Source organism: Pteropus alecto, unplaced genomic scaffold (genome assembly GCF_000325575.1).
Source record: "Pteropus alecto unplaced genomic scaffold, ASM32557v1 scaffold101, whole genome shotgun sequence".
NCBI classification, from domain to species: domain Eukaryota; kingdom Metazoa; phylum Chordata; class Mammalia; order Chiroptera; family Pteropodidae; genus Pteropus; species Pteropus alecto.
In genome coordinates, this window is record NW_006432945.1 from 3444660 (window position 1) to 3452755 (window position 8096).

Below are 8096 nucleotides of genomic sequence, written 5' to 3' on the forward strand. Positions count from 1 at the left end.
TGGCATTGTGCAAGACACCAGAAATACAGTGGTAGTTGATACATAGTCTTACTGTCCAATCTAGTCAGGGAGACAGTAAAGCAAAGAGGTGATTACAATGTCCTGTAGTAAAGACTACAAGTAAGATCTGCCTGGGTACCCAGAGCTAACAGAGGAGGGAGACCAAGCTCGAGGGGGTATCAAGGATGGGGCACCTGAGCTGTCTTAAAGAACAAATAGAAAATGGAAGGTGAAGAAGGTGAGAAAAGGCATCCCGAGAGAGTTCAGCATGCGCAAAGACATTGAGAGGAGAGTGCACATGGGGAATTACAGGTGTTTAGGTGTGACAGGGAATGTTGAGAAATGAATTTGAAGATACAGGCAGGACCACATTTGAATGTCAAACCAAGGATGCAATGGCAAGCATCCTCATGATGAAAAATTTTAAGTAGGGAAATAATGATGGTCAAGTTTAATCCTTTAATTGTCAGTAGTCATGGATCTAGGGTGAGAAGGTAGACTAGCTTTACAGAAAATACTGAAACACCTCTCCTGAATGCCCATCATTTCTCCCAACACCCTGACTCCCCCAACATTTTTCTTTCCCTTTTCCACTTGAACAATTCAGTGCACACACTGGAATGCTGGGGAGGGCAGCCCAATTCTACTTCCACTAAGGAACGCAAGCGGGCCTGGTGTCGAGCTTAAAGGCCTCCACATGAATTTCTAGAATTCATCCCAAAGTGATCTCCAAAAGTACCCAGGAGACTGAGACGTAATTTACTAGGAAGATTCCTTCCAAAGTCTTAAGATATCTCTTACCTGCCACTCCAAAATGCCAGGAAAAGGGAGCCAGCATATTTGTCATATTTGTGACCTTTATGATATTAGCCCAGAACAATCTGAGAATAAATAGGTAGGGTGGGCAGATAGATAGATAGATAGATAGATAGATAGATAGATAGATAGATAGATAGATAGCCAGGTGGGCAGATAGATAGATAGATAGATAGCCAGCCAGCCAGCCAGCCAGCCCAGTATTAGTTTTGGCATCAGTCATAACCTGCTACTAATGCTGGCTCTTTTCAATAGCTACCCTCTCTGTTGTAAGATCTTTAACCTATTTACATCTGATTATTTTCCCTCTAAAATAGTTAAAATACCTATTCGATTTCTAAAACACAGTGGGTAGTGGGGACACAAACTAGCTTTTTAAATGGGTTTGTCTCTTTCAAAACAGGAAGCAGTGTTGGCCAACTTCATTAAAAATCAGCATCAGAGAAAACTTACTGAATGCTTAATTATGTAATCAGATTTTAGTGTGGTGGCTGGGAATAAAGTTAGAAAGAGAGAAAGAGGTCAGCTGTACCCGGGTGAATTAAAACAGAGCATGAGCAGTGACCAAGATAACTCAGTCCCTCTCCGTGTATGCTGGCCTCTGTTAGTCCTATATCCTTGAGCCTGGTGGCCAAGGTACCCAGACTTGAGATGTCCTACTTCCTCAAGTCCAGAGATTAGTGACTTTTCCCCTGGGGAGGGCCGGTCCCTTTCCAGTCATGATTGTCACTGGTGCATCATGCCTAATGACAACAATCTAACTTGAGAATAGAATTTTGAGGCAGAAAGGCACCTCTGTATTTTGCAAACCCAAAGGGGTTGGTATGCAAACTCACAGTGAAGTTAGCTATAAGGCCTGAATCGTGCCCATCCTGACCCCCACCATACTGCCTCTCTTTCTCCCTGCCAATTCACCATCACCTTGGAGCCACAAAAATGCAAAACAAACCTGAACCTTGTGTTGAGAGCTAAGCTCATGAGTCATAGTTGAACAGCAGCTTCTTTCTCTCCACATTTAGCTGTGTTTTTCCTCCATGGCAGCCCCCAAAAAACTCAACTAAGTGACATTAGTCCATTCAGTGGTTATGGAGTGCCTGTTATGGAGCAGACATTGTGTTTGGGTTCTACAATGGCCCAGGCAGTAAGGTGTCTTCTCCTGACAGGGTGTTGTGTGAGTGCACCTGACCTCATTTGCTTTTCGGTGGTCAGCAAAGACTAGTGCAGGAGGAAGGATTTCCAAATGTTTTAAATAGCTGGCTGTGGGGAAGGTTCCCAGGGCAAGAGAAAGGAAGCTCTGGGGATAAGCTGTCTGAGATCAGCAAGAGGACTGACTGGGATGAGGCCTTGGGTGGCTTTCTAAAATTGGATGTGGCTAGAAATCGCTGTTGGAGGGGTTCTGGGGAGAAGGAACTTTGCCTTGGGTTCTAGGACTGTCTTGCAAGGCAGGTGTCCACTTTGCTCCCTGACCTTTGCTCTCTTCGTAGCTACCATCTTTGCCCTCCTTACTTCCCACATCAGCTCTGTTCTGCCCTTTCTTCTTATCTCAACTTTCTCTTAAAGCTTTATCTCTTTAGTAACCCTCTTTGTTCTTTGTAGAGGAATCTTAGATCTCTCCAGTTAAAACCCTTTTTTCCTCCCTAATTTTTTCAAATATTCCCACTTGTTGACCAAATATTTTTTTGAGCAATTATTATGTGCTGTTGGGGAATTCACAAATTATAAAACATTCGCCCTAACCTGACCAGGGAGACATACACATGATTACTTTAAACAACAATACAAGGTAGTATATGACTAAATGCCAAATATACACAATGGGCAGGAAATGCTTCAGGAATTTAGAGACGAGAGAGAGAGAGAGAGAGAGATCATACTGGCACTGGAGTTCACACTGAGGGCCTCATGGAACAGTGGTCTGTCAGTCTAGATGGTAAGACAGTAGAACCAGGGAGGCTCCAAGTAAGGCGGGTTTAGGGAACAAATACTTGCAGGAGGAGTTTCATGGTAGAGAAGAATAAAAATAATGTTCAACAACTAATGAGCACCTTATGGTTTACAACTTCTTTTACACATACTATTGAATTTAAGAATGGTGAGCTGAGCCAGATAACAGAGTTCTGAATACCAGCTAAGATCTAGAAGATTCGACAAACATGTGCCGGGCACCTACCTCCTGTCAAGCAATTTTGCATATTGATCTCATTTATTTCAAGATGAAACCTTGCCAGGTAGATGCTGTTATCACAATTTTACAAATGAGTAAATTAATGGTTAAGGAACTTCTCAAGGTCACTTAGTTAATAATAAAAGTAACACCAATAGCTATTACACATGATAATTACTATGTGCCAGACGCTATTTAAATATTCTCATAATAACCCGGTAAGATAAAAACTATTGTTATCCCCCACTTTTGGATGAGAAAAATGAAGTACAGAGATGGTAAATGACTTGCCCAAAGTACACAACGAAGAAGTGTCAGAGACTAGATTTGCATTCGGGCTATCTGGTTTCAGAGCCCAGCCTCTAAAACCTCTACTGTAGATCAAGATTGCTTATAAAAATATAATGATACAGTGCTGTATATCAATCATAGCTCAATAAAACTGGAGAAAAAAAGAAATATAATATACAACACAAATTTGAGCCATGTACATAAGTTTAAATGTTTAGTAGTCACATTAAAAAGAAAAAATAAATAGGTAAAATTAATTTAATTATACATTTATTTAACCAAATAGCTCCAAAATATTATCAATTTAACATGTAATCAATATAAAATTATTATCTATTTCACATTTTCCTGTGAAATCTTCTAAATCTAGTGTGTATTTTTGAACACAGAATACTTTTCAATTCAAAGGCTAAATATGCACCAGAAATATTCGATCTGTATTTACATTTCATACAACTAACAGTTGAAAAAGTAGATTTACATGCCAAAGTTATTCCAAACATACTTAAAAGTTTTCCAATCACAGTCCAGTTTAAACAATTATTCTTTTAATATTTGTATCCATATTGTCAAACCTAGTTTTTTTATTTTAGAAAAATGATCTGACTTTGAAGCAAATCGTATCAGTTTCAAAATTGTCTGTTTAAGTTAAGTAATTCACCAACTCTTGTGTTCAACTCAGTATTATTAACATTGAATTCAAAGGAGTGTTGCATAAATTTAAAAGCAACTATAAATTCATCAATATTAATAGTGTAATTTATATTTAATTTAGTTTTTGCAATTAGTCACATAATGCTCTTGCTTACAATGAAAATCATCTGTATGTTAAAATGTTAAAAATATGTTAAATTATTAGTGATTATTATTATGAAAAATTTCGATTTCAGCAGAATTTCTCATACCTTCTAGCTAGATCACAAATATATTTTTCCTTCTTTGGAGCTTCAGATTTAACTCATTCATATGCAGTGTGATATCAGTGAGAAAACATAAATCACACTGCTGTCTTTTTTTCTTTGATTATTGACTATTTGGTAGATATTCCTTTTATTTTATTTCAAGGAAATCTGGAATTAAAGTTAACAGTACAATAAATTGTTGTAAAGGTCCTCCACTACTCAAGCAATAAGCAATGGAAAAGAACAAGATCATTACACCGATTTTCTTCTATTTCTTTCTATAGTTCCACGAGCTGGTGATTCATACATTTGCACATATATGGAATAATTTTAACAACTATATCCATGACACGATTCAGAAAAATGAACATAAATATCTCCAATATGTATCATATAAGAGGAATGAAGCAAGAGAAGAAAGATCAGTTTCTTGCTTTAAAATTCAATAAATCCCGACTTTTGACTTAACGTAGTTGGAGAACCCTTCATTGCGATGGAAACTATTTTCATATCTAGCTGAAGTTTTTCTTTGACAGATGTAAAAGACTCAACAATGTCAACAACAATGAGTTCAGTTTTTAGGCTATGAAGAAAAGACTTTTTTATAAATTTGAAAGTCTTTTGAGACAAAAACATTGAAAGTATTAATTGGGCATGATTCCTCTAAAACTGGAGAAAGCTCTTGCAATTTTTCAGAAGTTATATCTATTGAACTTTGATACAGTTAGAGAGATTTTTGTATCCAATGGGCAATTATTTAGTGGCTTAATTGAAGAGCTCTTGTTTTTGTAAAATATCTTTTTAAAGAAAATTTTATAACTGAAATAATTATTTTATTATTTCTCCAACTTAAAATGGTTTTCTTTTTTGTTCAAGAATCCAAATCATCTTATGGCTACCAAAGTTATATGCTCAGATCCTGCTAAAAATTGTTTTCAAGATGTTTGTTGGACGTTTAATTCTAATTTCAGGGAGAGTTTAGCCCTACGCCAGGAGCACAGTTCTTCTGGGGCCTCTTCTGAATGCTGCAAGTATTCAACAAGTTCTCTCCATTCTACCTGGTTGAAACTTGAATGTTTCAGTTCAGGAACTTGTATAACTCATAGCAACCAAGGAGTTCTCTTTGCCAAGTCTCATGGAGTTGCTTCCTATGCAGCTTAGTGTTCAGCCTAAGACTCAAGGGACTCAAGATTTCTGGAGCTTGTTCGGTGCATACCTACCTCTTCTCCGATACTCTGCTTCGAACATTCCAGCCACCTCGGCTTCCCCAGACTCAGATCTTTTGGTCCTCATTTCAGCAAGATAGACGTATCTGCTTGGGTCCTCCTTCCTTGTGGTCTGAAAAGCCAGGAATATTGAAGGGATCACTTAATTTATTTCTCTTCTCCCAAGGACCATAATCCTGCACTGTGTGGTACAATGAAAAGAAATGTTTCATATGTTTTGCCCAATTTTCTTGTTTACTGGTGAGAGGGCAAGTCTGTTTCCAGTTAATTTTCATATCTGGAAGTGAAAGTTTCTTCATCACAGTTGCTTTTTGCGTTGCTCAAATCATCCTTGCTAAAGTCAATAAAAATATTTTTCCAGACAAGTTAAACTGTCTTCTCTAACTTTCTTCCCTGCTGCCACTGACAGGCTATTACTTCCTCTCTCCCTAGGAATCTAAAGGATTGCATCTCCCTTGTTTTCGTCTTAGCAAACCGTCTGTTCTTCTAGCTTCTTCTCTGCCGGTGTTACTTCAGTGTCACTTTTCCTGTGGTGGGCATCCTCCAGGGTGGGGCTTGAGGCTCTTTCTCTTCCATTCTCCAGCTCCTTTTGGGGGATTCCTGCTTTGGTGCTGGATGAAATGCAAGTTGCAAAGGATTCTCTCCATATCTTTAAAACCTTTTTTAAAAAGGTTTCCCCCTTTTTTTTATGTGCCTGAGTATCAGCTCAGTCTCGCTATTTGTAAAACGCAGAAGCCCTACATTATTTACTCCAAAACTTAAAAATATGTATATATAAATATATTATTACATACAAAGTGTGTAGAGAATAATAAACACCCACCAATTCAATATCTGGCTAAAATACATATACATAAAGCACTACAGCTAGAGTTAAAGCTCTCAGTATATCTCTCTCAGTTGTAGTCCCCTTTCTACCTTCCTTCTAGGACGTAACAATACAAAAAGCAATTGTGAATTTGGTGTTTTCAATTCCCATAAAATATATATAAATGCTATAGCTGTATATAATATATATATCTCATTATATATAAAATGCTATGTATTATTTAGAAATGTGCATATATAAAGTTTTATATGCATGTATGTATATATGATCTCTATATGTTCCTAAACAATATATAGCATTTTACATGTTTTTAAGCTCCATTAATTAAATAATTATTTCAGAGTCATAGCTTTTCTGAGTTGCTGCATCTGGATACAGCAGACAAAACAAAGGTACACTAAACAGAACTCTATTTACCAGGAGCTAAGAGATCTCCTAGTGGAGTGGTTATCTTAAGGGACAAAGGAACCGGTACATCTGCTTGACCCCAATATACAGTCTTGGTCATCTTGGGAGAGGAGCAATTCTGGCTGAAGCAAGGGTTTGCCATTTGGCTTTATTTCCTGAACTCGTGAGAGAATTCTGGGGAGAAGATAGAGTTTTGCTTTCTCTACAAAGGCTAAGTGAAGAGAATTTGTCATAGTTTTATATGAAAGATGGTTAGGAATAAGGACACAAGTTAGTGAGTGTGTATGTGCATACGGTGTGTGTTTAGAGAGGTCACTAAGCCCTGTTTGTGAATAGCTTCTCACTGCCAAAAGAATTAAGTATAAACTCCTCACCCTGGCATTCAAAGTCTCCTGTAGTAGGCCCCCAACTTGTATTCCAGCTTTATCTCCTACTACCTTCCTATACCCCCTCCCAAACTAAACTATTTTCTGTTCTCCAAATATGCCACACATATTTCCATCTCAGCAACCTTGCTCATGCTGTGTCCCTCCCAGAATGTTATTCACCTTTCCTCTACATATCTACCCATTGAAATACTATGCATTCTTCAAGGTTAATTTTAAATGTCCAGTTCATTCCTGTCACTTGTTCTTCGTTTCCCCATCAGAATATCATTTTGCCTCCTTTCATTCTAATTTCATTTGGTTTGTGCTTCTCTCATCTTGACTTCTACTGTGATTCTCTGTGTGCTTGACTCTTCTCCCCCATGAAACTGTAAACTCCAGGAAAGCAAAAGCTGTGCCCTTCTCATCCTTGTTTCGCTAGCCCCTCCTGGCATACAGAAGGACACATCTTGTAAATCACTGAACTGATGTAGTACTTTCTCTCTTACAAAGACTAGTAATACTCAAATAATCCATTCTGAAATATGGAGTCCAACATATGCAAAGACTAGAATTGCATCTTACACAGGGCGATGGTCATTCGCCAGTCCTATATCATATATTCTTGACCCTGAGTAGGCTGGGAAATACAATCACTATAATTCAGTATTAGCATGTAGGACTTAGCTACCGAGGGCTAGAAAAGGCCTTAGCAGATCAAGAAGCTGGGAAAGCTGGAAGGTGTTTTCATATAACACCATAAGGAACACGTACAATATAGTCTTAGATCATTTTTTTATGTTGTCCCTCCTCGCTAAATTGTAAGATCCATGCTTTATTTACCTTTTCATTCCTAGTGTCTGGAATATTGCCTGGCACATAGAAGGCTCTTGAAAAAATGCTTGCAGGATTGAATTAAAGTGTGGAGAGTTTGTCAATATGAGGCATTTTAGTCCCACTCTGCAAGGACAGGAGGACACAAAATGAGCTGAACCCCTTTAAACCATATGCAAAGATCCTCATCTATACAGTAAGGGATTAGGTGTGCTGGAGGTTATTGGACATTTATGATTACAACTTACTTAGATGGGGCCA